Source organism: Elephantulus edwardii, unplaced genomic scaffold, assembly GCF_000299155.1.
Source record: "Elephantulus edwardii isolate Elephantulus edwardi_28Jun2011 unplaced genomic scaffold, EleEdw1.0 scaffold00100, whole genome shotgun sequence".
Lineage (NCBI taxonomy): Eukaryota > Metazoa > Chordata > Mammalia > Macroscelidea > Macroscelididae > Elephantulus > Elephantulus edwardii.
Window position 1 is genome coordinate 2,793,804 of NW_006399850.1, and position 13,125 is coordinate 2,806,928.

Sequence of the window (13,125 nt, forward strand, 5' to 3'; positions counted from 1 at the left end):
GGAACAGCTCGTATATTCAAACCATTTCTCTTTGGATTGGTGTTGCACCTCTTTACTCATTAGGCCACCAGAGCACTCTGACAATGATAACAATAGCAGCAGATACTGGTAGAACTCCAATAAATAAAGTTTTAGTGAAAAACAAACAGGAGCTCTAATAACCATTTGAGAACAGTCTGTAGAGGACGATGTCTAAGGACTGGCCCAGTGATTTATTCAATAGACTATTCTGGACTTAGTAGGCAAACTCTTAAACTTAGTGCTTTAGGTGCATGTGAAAATTGGGCAATGATTAAGAAGAAGAATTGATGCCTTTGAGTTGTCGTGCTGGACAAGAGTATGGAACATATGGTGGACTGTCAAGAAAATAAACAGGTCTTCCCTGGAGAGGGTGATATCAAGCTTCTCTCTGGAAGCAAGGAATTTGAAGCTCTATCTCACATATTTAGGTCATGTTGCCAGGAGGGACCAATCCTTGGAGAAGGATGTCATACTTGAAAGGGTGGAGGGACAGTGCAAGAAAGGAAGACTGGATGAGATGGATTGACATAGTAACTGATGTAATGAGGGTAGGTGTGTCAGAGGCAGAGAGATTGACTCAAGATTGAGCAGGGTTCAGTGCTATTGCCCAAGGATCACTATGAGTTGGAGTTGACTCAAGGCACATGATAACAACAGGAGTCTTTTTGAACCTACTTTTTTAATGTTTATAAAACATTAAAAGATAAAAAATATTAAAGATAAAAAAAGTTTGTTGTTACTGTTAGATATATTGACTTGACTCTGGCTTGTAGGAACATTATACATAGCAGAACAAAACACTTCTCTGTTCTTATAATCACTACTGTGCTTGTTGAGCCCATTGTTGCAACCACTGTGTTGATCCATCTCAACTCAGCAAACAAAGCCTGTTGCTCTCCAGACAGACCAATTTTGAGCTAACCATCTTCCAGTGGGTTTTCAAGAGGTTGTAAACCACATGGGAGGAAATTGTCTGTCTTTGTCCTAAAGAGCAGTTAATGGATTTGAATTGCCTGTATTTGGATTACAAAGCTACTTTGCTATAAGTTCTAATCAACTATTCTTATCTAGTTGTTGTGAAATGTTTTTAAAATTATAAAAGCACTATATATATATTTTTTTACAGGTAAATATAGATACATATTTCAGGTAAGTAACTGCAGTCTTCAGTATGGATTGAGGCTTGATATCAAGAAAACAAAGATTCTCACCACTGGGCCAATTGGCAACATCATGACGGTTGGTGAAGAGATTGAGAATGTTCACGGTTTTGGTTTGCTTGGCTCCACAGTCAACACTCTTGGCACCAGCAGCCAGGAAATTAAAAGACATATTGCAATGGGTAAGTCTGTGGTTAGAGACCTCTCTAAAGTACTGAAGTACAACGATGTCAGTCTGGAGACTAAAGTGTGTCTGATATGTGCCATGGTTTTGCAATCACGTGCTATGCATCAGAGAGTTGGGCAATGTCTAGGTATGATAGAGGGAGAATTGATGTCTTTGAGCTATGGTGTTGGAGTATTGAATATACATACCATGGACTGCTTAGAGAACAAACAGCTTTGTCCTAGAAAGGGTGAAACCAGGCTGCTCCTTGGAGGCAAGGATTCTGAAGCTTTGTCTGGCGTACTTTGGACATGTTGCAAGGAGGGACCAGTTCTTGGAGAGGGACATCATGCTTGGGAAGGTGGAGGGACAGCGAAGGAGAGGAAGACCCTCGATGAGATAGATTGATTCAAACACTGGGGTAAGGGGGGTAGGTGTGTCAGAGATAGTGAGATTGGCACAGGATAGGACAGAGTTTAGGGTTGTTGTACGTGGGGTCGCTATGAGTCGCAGGTGACTCGACAGCACACAACAACAACAAGAACAACTATGTGGAACATATTGAAAAGTATTTTCATTTAATGAATGAATGAGAAACTAACATTTTTGTAAACTTGCATTAAAATAACAATTAAAATGTTTATAGTAAAAATACTTTCATTCACATAAAATTAAATTGAATTTATAAGTACTATAATTTTTCTAAGGAGTTTGCATCCCATAATTGTAGCTATATATTTGTATTGCATAATCTATTTCTATATAATTAAAATTTTTCATGCTATAACAATTACAATCACTCCAAAAAAGTCCAAAGTAGTCAAAATAAGACAAAAATCTTTAAACTTTTTTAAACTTAAATGAAATTTTAAGTTTTGGTAGAATTTGAGAGTAATTATTTGGCTTTTTTACTATACCCCTTGAATTTTACAATTATATATCATATTAAAATAGTCATGCCTATGATTATAGGTTTTTAAAATTTATTATTTTGTTGAGATATAGTCTCAGGAATTAGATTCCTACATTCAATGCATTGGAATATTGTTAAGGATCTTAATGCATATTGATAGGTTACTTTCTAAAATATTGTATTAATTTATGTTGATATACAACAAGGTACCTTGGAAATTGCTGAATATTATTATTTTAAAACTCTTCAGTCCTGAAGATATGCAGTCCGAGGCCAGCAGCTAGGATGGCAATCTCCTCCCATGCGATTAACTGCCTCTGAAAATCCACCGGAGAATCAGTTATGGGTCAGTTCTGACTCTATGGTACTCAACAACAACAACAACAATATAAAGTTTTCAAATAATGTTTTGTTACTTTGATTTGTGTTTCTTCAATTACTATTGATATTGGAGAGAGTGGTAGTCGGCTTTTAAAACAGCCCACAACAATTTTTGGTTTCTGATGTTTATTCCTTTGTTATAATACTCTTTATGAGAGTTACTTGAACTTAGTTGACTTACTTCTAATAAATAGGATACATATGTTGTGAGCTGTGACTTTCTGTTGTAGGTTATAAAAAGATCATGACTTCTAGCTTGGATACTTTTATCACTTTCTCTTCAGATTGCTCTCTCGGAAAGCAACCAACAGACAAAGTAATTGATCTCAGAAGCAGGTCTTCTAAGGTCTACCAAGAATCACATGACTGTGCTTAAAAATGGATCCTCTCCCAGTTAAAGTCTGAAATAATTCTACCTCCAGTAGTCACCATCTTGATAGAAGTAATGTCAAAGTGCTGAAGCTAGAATCATTCAACCAAACTGTTCCTAGATTCCTAAACCAAAGAGAGATAGTTGTTACTGTTAAGCATTGAGGTAATCTGTTACCTAGAAATGAGTAACTAAAAAAGATTTCTGTATCTAAAGATGGTGAGGAGCTGCCATTTAAAAAAAAAGTGTGGGCAAATTGTAACTCAGCAATGTACTTTAAGGGTAATGTTAGTGAAAGCTAAAGTGCTTTAAAGAAGCTGTTAATAGAATCCTCACTTTGCAGGGAAGTGAAGCAAAACCTTATTGGAAATGAGGGGGGTGGAGGAAATCTTGTTCCAGATAAAGTTATTTACTCACAACTCTATTGTGTAGAAAGGAAAAGATGTCCTTAATGAACTGGGTGATCTTGCTGAGGAGATTTCTAAGAGAATGTTGAAGTGCTGCCTAGTTTTCTTCTTGCGCTTTAGTGAAAATACAAGAGGAGAGATGAGCAGAGAAAAGGGCTGTTAAAACGTAAATGGAGCCAAGACGTGATAATTTTGAACATTCTTTGTCTCTCCAAGCTAAAACTGAGAAAGGAATTCTGAACAAAGATCACAGCAAAGTGATAGTCAGGAAAACATGTTGTTGTTGTTGTTATGTGCCGTCAAGTCGCTCGTGACTCATAGCGACCCTATGTACAACAGCCCTAAACTCTGCTCTGTCCTGTGCCAATCTCACTGTCTCTGACACTCCCATCCCGATTATCTCAGTCACTGAATCAATCCACCTCATTGAGGGTCTTCCCCTCCTGTGCTGTCCCTCCACCCTACCAAGCATGATGTTCCTCTCCAAGGACCAGTCTCTCCTTACAACATGTCCAAAGTATGTTAGACAGAGCCTCAGAATCCTTGCCTCCAAGGAGCCACCCAGTTTAACCCTTTTCAGGACAAATCTGTTTGTTTTCCTAGCAGTCCATGGTGCTCTCAATACTCTTCTCCAGCACCACAGCTCAAAGGCATCAATTCTCCTTCTATCCTCCTTGGTCATTGTCCAACTCTCTGATGCATAACAAGTGATTACGAAGACCATGGCCTGTATCAGACGCCCCTTAGTCTCCAGAGAGACACCATTGCTCTCAGTACTTTGGAGAGGTCCCTAACAGCAGACTTTCCCATGGCAATGCACCTTTTTATTTCCTGGCTACTGGTGCCAAGAGTGTTGACTGTGGAGCCAAACAAACTAAAGCTGTGCACAATCTCAATCTCTTCGCCATCCATCCTGATGCTGTCAATTGGTCCAGTGGTGAGAATCTTTGTCTTCTTGACATTGAGCCTCAGTCATATAAAACCAATAATGTGACTGAAATATAGGGAAAAGACTTCAGAAAGATCAATGGTGGTACCTCAGAGCACCATTCAGTTTAAACAAGCAAACAAACAAACAAACCCAGCAACTCTATAATGAGATTAAGGGTATATTGCACAGACTCTCTCAATCAAGAAATTGGGCTTCTGGGAAGCTTAAGGTCATTGTGCCAATTCACAGTCTCCAATGTTTCAGCAGGGGCTGGAGGTAGAGAGGGGTTAATTCCTAAAAGATTTGTGGATATAGTTTTTGTCTAAGAGAAAGAATCCCAAAAAGATTCACAAGATATCCACAAAGTTCTTAAAGAGCTGCACATGCAGTAACATTTCCAGCTTAGACTGACGGAGACAGACAATATAGAATGAGATGCTTTTGGTTATCACTCCCTTTCTCGCTCTCTCTCTCCACTCTCTCTCACTCTCCTTCCCCTCTCTCCCTCCCCCTCCCCCCCTATTCCTAGATTAGGATGCAGAGTGAAGAAAGTTGTAGCAGTTATGGAGGGAAGATAGCTTATCTCTTTTGTTTCACAGGTATTAGAGAGTGAGAAGAGCTACACTTGGGCTGTTCTTAAGGACTAAGGTTGGAAAGGCTCATCCTCTCCTGGGCCTCATTTATATAGGATTCTGGACCCAAACTTGCAATAGGTGCTGTAAGGGTATGTGGCATTTGGGAACTGAAGGAGGGTGTCAATGCATTTCACAGGTGAAAGTTACCTAAATTATTTGAGACCAGAGGAAAGAGTGTGATAGGCAGCCTGTAAGATGGCCCCCATTATCCTCTAGTCCTGGTATTTATACACTTGTTAAATACCCTCTTCTTAAGTATGGAGGGAGCTCTGGTGGTATAGTCTCCAGCGAGTTGTATTCCTGACTTAAAGCTCCTCTCTGGCGATTTAAATTCACTAGACGCTACCCCAAAAGAAAATAGACAATCTTCTTTCTTTATGTTTTACAGCCTTGGGAATCCAATGGAAATCGACTGGATGGTAGTGAGCTTAAATATGAGCTAGGATTATTCACTCACTTCTAATCAATATAATACAACAGAAGTAACAGACTGTCACTTAAAAGGTTAGTTTGTAAGAAGATGGTAGCTTCCTTCTTGGAAATTCTGTCTTATTTTCTTTTGGCTTGGACAAACTAGAGGAAATTACATTAGACTGAGTGTAGGTAGACAGCTACAATATGATAGGAAGTCCTATGAAGAATTTGTAAATGAACCTTTGAGACCTGCTAAAAGCCACGTGAGTGGTACTCCCTAATTGAGATGACTGTAGTCCTATCAACACTGTCATTGAAGCTTGGTGAGACACTCTGAACAAAAATGCCATCTAAGTTGCTGACTCCCTTATTCTTGTACTTTGCCCATTGTAATATTAGGGACTGGAAAACATTATAGTGAATGAATTAACTCAGTTCCACAAGGATAAACATTGTATAAAACCATTATTGTAGAACGAGTATAAGGACCCAAGAGGGGTGGGAGAAGCTGGTAGCAGAGGGATGTGGATATGCAGAGTGAGGGGGGATTAATCATCAGGTTGTACAATTTGATGGGATGGTGAGGGAAATTGAAAATATTTGTTCTTGAAAACAATGTATTTGAATTTTGTAAATAAATTAGTGTGGGGGGGGAATGGCTAGAACAAACAGTACATAGACAAAGAACTGTCAGATGTTCAAGCTTGATTTAGAAGAGACCATGGAACAAGGAATATCATTGCAGATATCAGATAGATCCTGGCTGAAAGAAGAGAATATCAGATGAATGTCTATTTCTGGTTCATTGACTACATGGATCTTAACAAATCAGAGCTAACATTGAGAAGAATGGAATTCCAGAATACTTAATTGTGCTGGTGTGAAATCTATACCTAGACCAAGAGGCTGTTGTGTGAAAAGAGCAAGGGAACACTGCATGATTTAAAATTAGGAAAAGTGTGTGCCAGGGTTGTATAATTTCTTCTACTTATTTAATATGTATGCTGAGAAGCTTATTTGAGAAGCTGGACTCTATGAAGAAGAATGCAGCATCAAAATTGCAGAAGACTCATCAATAATCTTTATTTTGCAGATGACACACCTTGCTTGCTAAAAGTGAGGAGGAATTGAAGCACTTGCTGCAGAGGATCAAAGACTGCAGCCTTCAATATGTATTTTGCATCTCAATATCAAGAAAACAAAAACCCTAGCCACTGGATCAATAGGCAACATAATGATACATGGAGAAAATATTAAAACTGTCAATAACTTCATCATACTTGGATCCACAATCAATACACTTGGTACTAGCAGTCAGGAGATCAGAAGATGTACTGGGAAAGTCTATAGTCAAGAACTTCTACAGATTAGTAAGGAGCAATGAAGTCAGTTTGAGAACTAAGGTCTGCTAGAGTCATGCCATGGTCTTTTCAGTCACTTGCTATACATATAAGAATTGGACAATGACTGAGGTGACAGAAAAATTGATGCCTTTGAGCTGTGAGGTTGAAGAAGAGTGCTGATTATTTCATGCACTTCCAAAACAACAGATATGTCTTGGAGAAGGTATAGCCAGACCATTTCTTGGAAGAAAAGATGATGATGCTTCATCTCACATACTTTGGGCATGTTGCTAGGAGACATTATTCTTTGGAGAGGAACCTCATGCTTGGAAAGATGGTGGGATGGTGAAGGTAAAGAAAACTCCCAACCAGATGGATTGACAAAGTGACTGAAGCAATGATCTTGAGAGTGTGAGAGATTGTAACACAGGATGGGACAGGGTTCAGATTTGTTTTTCATAAAGTCACCATAAATTGTACTTGACTTGATGGCACCTAACTACAACTATCAGACTACTTAAGAATGAGATGTTGTGCCCACCTAGGAAACATAGAACTTTATACTTTTAGCCACATCAAAACACTATGTTTTATTGTTTAAAAAATACAACTGCTATATCATGCAGACATAATGAGCAGTGTCCAGGGCCTTGAAATTCTTCCCTTGCCCAAACTGAATAAAGTCCACTTCATCTCCATCTTATTGTGCATCATGTCATTTGGACAAGTCTGCCTTTGGGCTATTCCAGTTACTCTGTCCCGCCTTTTTTGTGTCTAAGGAGCTTAAGGGGATCCCAAGTAAAAGACTTGGGGGATCTTCAAATGTAATGCTTGGATATACTCTTTAAGCTTTGAACCAAAACTATTCAACAAAGCCATTTTTAAAATAAGCAACAATTTAATCCAATTGATAAAAGAATGTTTACCTCGAACATAGCACTTTTATAGATAATTCTCTATAGGAGTTCAAACTTAAAATAGTTAATCTAAAGCACAAGTGAAGAGGACAGAAAGCCTAAATTAATGCTGATTAAACTCTATGGGTAGAGATAGAATGGTCACATGATGCTATTGGATTGCTTTCATGTAGAAATTGTGAATGAATATTTATTTGGGGTTTATAAAATGCCAATGAAGACAAAATATTACATTAAAAAATTCCATGGGGCAATTCTACTCTATTATATGAGATCACTATGATTTGAGATGACTGAGTTCCACTTAACAATAATAAAAACAAGAAGGGGTTATAAACTGTTTGGAAAATCTGTTGATTCCATGATGTGATCATTATTGATTTTTAACTTTAAGTTTTACATTTCCTATATCCAAAGGCTTACTTGTTGTTTCCTACATTGCCCAGTTCAATGGCACAAATTCTAATAGCAACATTACATTGAGATCCAGTAAAGTATTATCAATTTATTGGTGCCAACTCGGTTGAGGGAATCACAGTGTTTCCTCAAATCATATCCCTAAGTTCAGAAAATAATTTCATTCACTGATTTTAAACTATTTTTGTAACATTATTTGAATCTAAAAAGTCCTGCATATTATTTTTTAAATTTTATTAATTTTAATGAATATTTACAGAGATTTTGGATTTTCATTCATTCATTGTTGCACTTTTTTGCATATTATTTTTTTAAAAAATTACAGAGTCAAAACATATCATATAATTGTGATTTTAAGTAATAGCCAATGGTTTACTCCAATGGCTTGAGAGAAGCTGTAAAATATACCTTAGTTCTTCTACATAATTGTCTATAAAAGATTTTTTCTCAATTAAAAAAAGATTTTTTCTCTCTTGTATTGAATCAGTGCTGATAAATGTAGTATCATAAGAGCAACTAATGAGAAGTTACGCTCTTATGACAATCCCTCCCCTTGCTCCTCATTCATGTAGATGTTCATAAGATTTCTTTTCTTGACACAGAAGAATTTAATAAAACAATATATGATCAAGAGGCAATGGTAATTAAGGAGGAAGTACAGGCTACTGTGAAGGACTTGGCAAAAAAATAAGGCCCCAGGAATTGATGGAATACTAATTGACATATTTCAGCAAATAGATGTTGCCCTGGACATGCTCACCTGGTTGTGCCAAGAAATCTGAAGGACAACCGACTGGAAGAGATCCATTTTTATTCCCATTCCAAAAAAAGGTCACCCAATGGAGGGTGGAAGTTATCGTACAATATCACTAATATTACATGCAAGTAAAATCCTGCTGAAGATTATAAAAAATGATGGAGAACTACCAGAAACGCAAGCTGGGTTTAGTAGAAGTTGTGGCATCAGAGGCATTATCGCCAATGTCAGGTGGATTTTGGCAGAAAGTAGAGTACCAGAATGTCTATCTCTGTTTTATTGACTATGCAAAGGCATTTGACTGTGTGGATCACAGCAAATTATGACTAACCTTGAGGAGAATGCGAATCCTAAAACACTTGATTATGCTCATGTGAAACCTATACTCAGACCAGGAAGCAGTCCTCAAAACAGAGCAAGGAACATTGAAAAATAAGAAACTCATGCAATATTATTCAAAATGGGTGACCCTCGAGGATATTATGCTGAGTGAAATATCTCAGTCACAAAAGGACAAGTATTACATAGTGCCACTGCTGTAGAATGGGACTGATGTCATGGTTAGGGTAAGAATGAGGAAAACTGGATGAATTATGTACACTGCATTGAAACCAATGAGGGCGAGAACAGTTTAAAAGCAATATATTTTAGGACATTACAATTATCATAAGACTCTGGAATGAAGGTTGCAGAGTGGAGTATACTCAGGGTGGAGGAGGTGGGGGAGTGCGGGGGGACTGTATACCAATGAAGGAATTTTTCTTTTACTTTTGAAAGAGAAGAGCGAACTGGAGGTGGAGGTGGGGTGGGCGGGGAGAAAAGTGCAACAAAGAATTAATGGAAATTCAAAATCTCTGTAAATGTTCATTGAAATTAATAAAAAAAAGAAAAAAGAAAAAAATTTTAAAAACAAAACAGAGCAAGGAAACATTGCATGGTTCAAAAGTCAGGAAAGGAGTCCATCATGGATGCATCCTGTCTTCATACCCTTTCAATCTGTATACAGAACAGATCATTCAGGAAGCTAGGTTTATGAGTGGGAATGTGGCATCAGGATTGGAAGAAGACTCATAAATAACCTATGTTATGCAGATGATACACCCTTGCTTGCTGAAACTGAGGGGGATCTGCAGAAGGTTCTTGCTGCAGAAGGTCAAGGACTGTAGTCTTCAATGTGGATTGAAGCTCAACTCAAGAAAACAAAGATTGTCATGACTGGGCCAATTGGCAGCACCATGATAGATGGAAAAGAGATTGAGGTTGTTAACAATTACAGCTTGTTCAGCTCCACAATCAATACTTTTGGCACCAGCAGTCAGGAAATCAAAAGATGAATTGTATTTGGAAAATCTGCTGTCAGGGACCTCTTTAGAGTACTGAGAAGTAACGATTTAAGTCTAGAGATTAAGATGCACCTAATCCATGCCATGGTCTTTGCAATTACTTGCCATGCATCCGAGAACTGGACAAAGTCCAAGGATGACAGAAGAAAAATCAATGCCTTTGAGTTATGGAGCTGGAGAAGAGTCTTGAACATACCATTGACTTTCAAGAAGACAAATAGGTCTTTCTTAGAGAAGATGAAACCATGTTTCTCGTTGGAGGGTAGGACTTTGAAGCTTCATCTCACCTACTTTGGGCACATGGCCAGGAGAGACTAGTCCTTAGAGAAAGATATCATGCTGGAAGGGTGGAAGGACAGCACAGGAGAGGAAAACCCCCCCATGAGATGGATTGATACAATAACTGGGGAAATGGGGGTTGGTGTTTTGGAGTCAGTGAGACTGTCTCAGGAGAGGGTAGGCTTCAGAGCTGCTGTACATACGGTTTCTGAGTTGCAAGTGGTTCAATGGCACATAACAACACATAAAGCTGTTAGCAGGTTGAATCAATAACCTTTCCATTACTAGTCAAGTGATAATGCATTATGTCACAAATGTTTCTGTAGTTGTCGTTAGGTGCCATCCAGTCAGCTCAGACTAAAAGTCTATGTACAGAATAAAATCTTACCCAATCCTATACCATCCGCTCCACATTTGTGTGTAAGTGTTGCAGTCACTGTAAGAATTGTCTCATTGAATGTCTTCCTGTCTTTAATTAACCCTCTACTTTTCCAAGGATGAAGTGATTTTTCCAAGGACTGGCTTCTCCTAATAACATGCCCAAAGAATGTGAAGGGAGGAAATCACAGAGTTGCACAATATGGTGGGCGGAAAGATCTGAAAAGATGAGGTAATGTTGGGCATAGTTAAATGGTGATCAATTTTATAAAACACAATTTATGAGAATGACTATAAAACACAATGTGAATGAAATAAAATGTGAAACACAATATATACTAAAAAAAAAATAAGTGAAATTAAGTATCATCATCCTGGCTACTAGGGGGCAGTCTGGCGTTACCTCTTGTAAAACAGATTTGTTCCTTTGGCACATAGGATATTCAATACTCTTAGTTAGCACTTCAGTTCACACACATCAACCTCAATCTTCCTTAGACTTTGTCCAACTTTCACATGCATGTGAAGCAATGAAATACTATGCTTGAGTCAGGTGTATCTTACTCTTCAAAGGTACATAGTTGCTCTTTAGCATAAACAGAGGTCCTTGGAAGCAGATTTTCCCAGCGTATTTTTTTTTTTTAACATTTCTGGCTAATGTACCTATGGATGCTGATTGTAAAATTAAATCTTAAAAACCCCCATTATTTTTATTATTTATCATAATACTACTTATTAGTCCAGTGGTGAGGAATTTGCTCAGCATGCAGATAGAATAGATATGGAAAGATAATATAATCCTAGAGCACTCCCTTCCCAATTCCAAACCATGAAGTGCTCCCCTGCTCCATTTGCGTAACAGCCTCCTGATCCAGATACAGGTTCCGCATGAGCACAGTCAAGTGCTCTGGGATTCCTGGTCTTCTCAATGTAAGCCATGACTTGTTATGATCCATACACTCAAAGGCCCTTGCATAGTCAATAAAGCACGAAGAGACATTCTTCTGGTATTCCTTACTTTCAGCCAGGATCCATTTGATATCAGCAATGATATCCCCAGTGCCACACCTCTTCTAAATCCTGCTTGAACTTCTGGCAGTTTCCTATCTGTGTTCTGTTCCAGCCATTTTTAAATGATCTTCAGCTGTAGTTTGCTTGCTTGTGATATTAATGATATTGTTCAATAGTTTCCACATTCAGTTGGATCATCTTTCTTGGGAATAAGAACAAATAGGGACTTTTTCCAATCCATTGGTCACTGTCCTCCAAGTTTCCTGGCATAGACTGGTGAGCATATCTAAGGTTGAATCTGTTGATTGAAATAAATAAGTTGGTATCACATTGATTCCTGGGGCCTTATTTATTACCAATGTTCAATGCAGCTTCTACTTCTTTCATTACCATTGGCTCTTGTTCATATATTTCCTGAAATTCTTCCATGTCATTCTTCGTATTCCCTCCATATTCTTTTGATACTTTCTGGGTGATTCAATATACTGCTAATAGCATCTTTCAATATTGTGACATGAGCCTTAAATTTGTTTTTCAGTTCTTTCAGCTTGAGAACTGCTGAGTAAATTCTTCCCTTTTTATTCTCCAATCCCAGCTCTCTGAACATTCCTTTTTAGAACTTTGCTTTGTCCTCCTGAGCTGCTCTTTGAAATCTTACATTCAGTTCTTTCACTTAGATATGTTTTCCTTTTGTTTTGTCTTCTCAATGTTCCAGTGTAATCTTTAGAGTCTCTTTTTTTTTTTTAGAGTCTCTTATCATAAAAACTCCAGTTCATCTGAGTAAGTTAAGGATGAAAATCTTTAATTTGATCTCTGAATTTTCTTTATAGTTCAGATGGCCCTTGATATATCATCTCCTGATATTGAGGGACTTAAACTTATAACTCTTGGAATACTACAATGAAAATATTATCATAGATTTTCTTGGTCATGAAGAGATCATCTCTTATTCTGTGTTGAGCATTTTGTTCAAGTCTCATCGTAGTTACCATGAATAAATAACATGGAAAGAATCATATTAGAAAAGATCTTTTTAGTTTCTATTAAGTGCCACTTCTTGTCAAATAAAAGATAATATATACATTATAATTATTAATCAAATTAAAGATTTTCATCCTTAACTTACTGGGATGAACTGGAGTTTTTTATGATAACAGACTCTAAAAAAAAAAAAAGAGACTCTAGGAAGTATTAAAAGAAGATGGAAGGAATATACTGAGTCATTATATAGAAAGGAATTGGCAGATACAGAGGAATTTAAAGAAATAACATATGAGCAAGA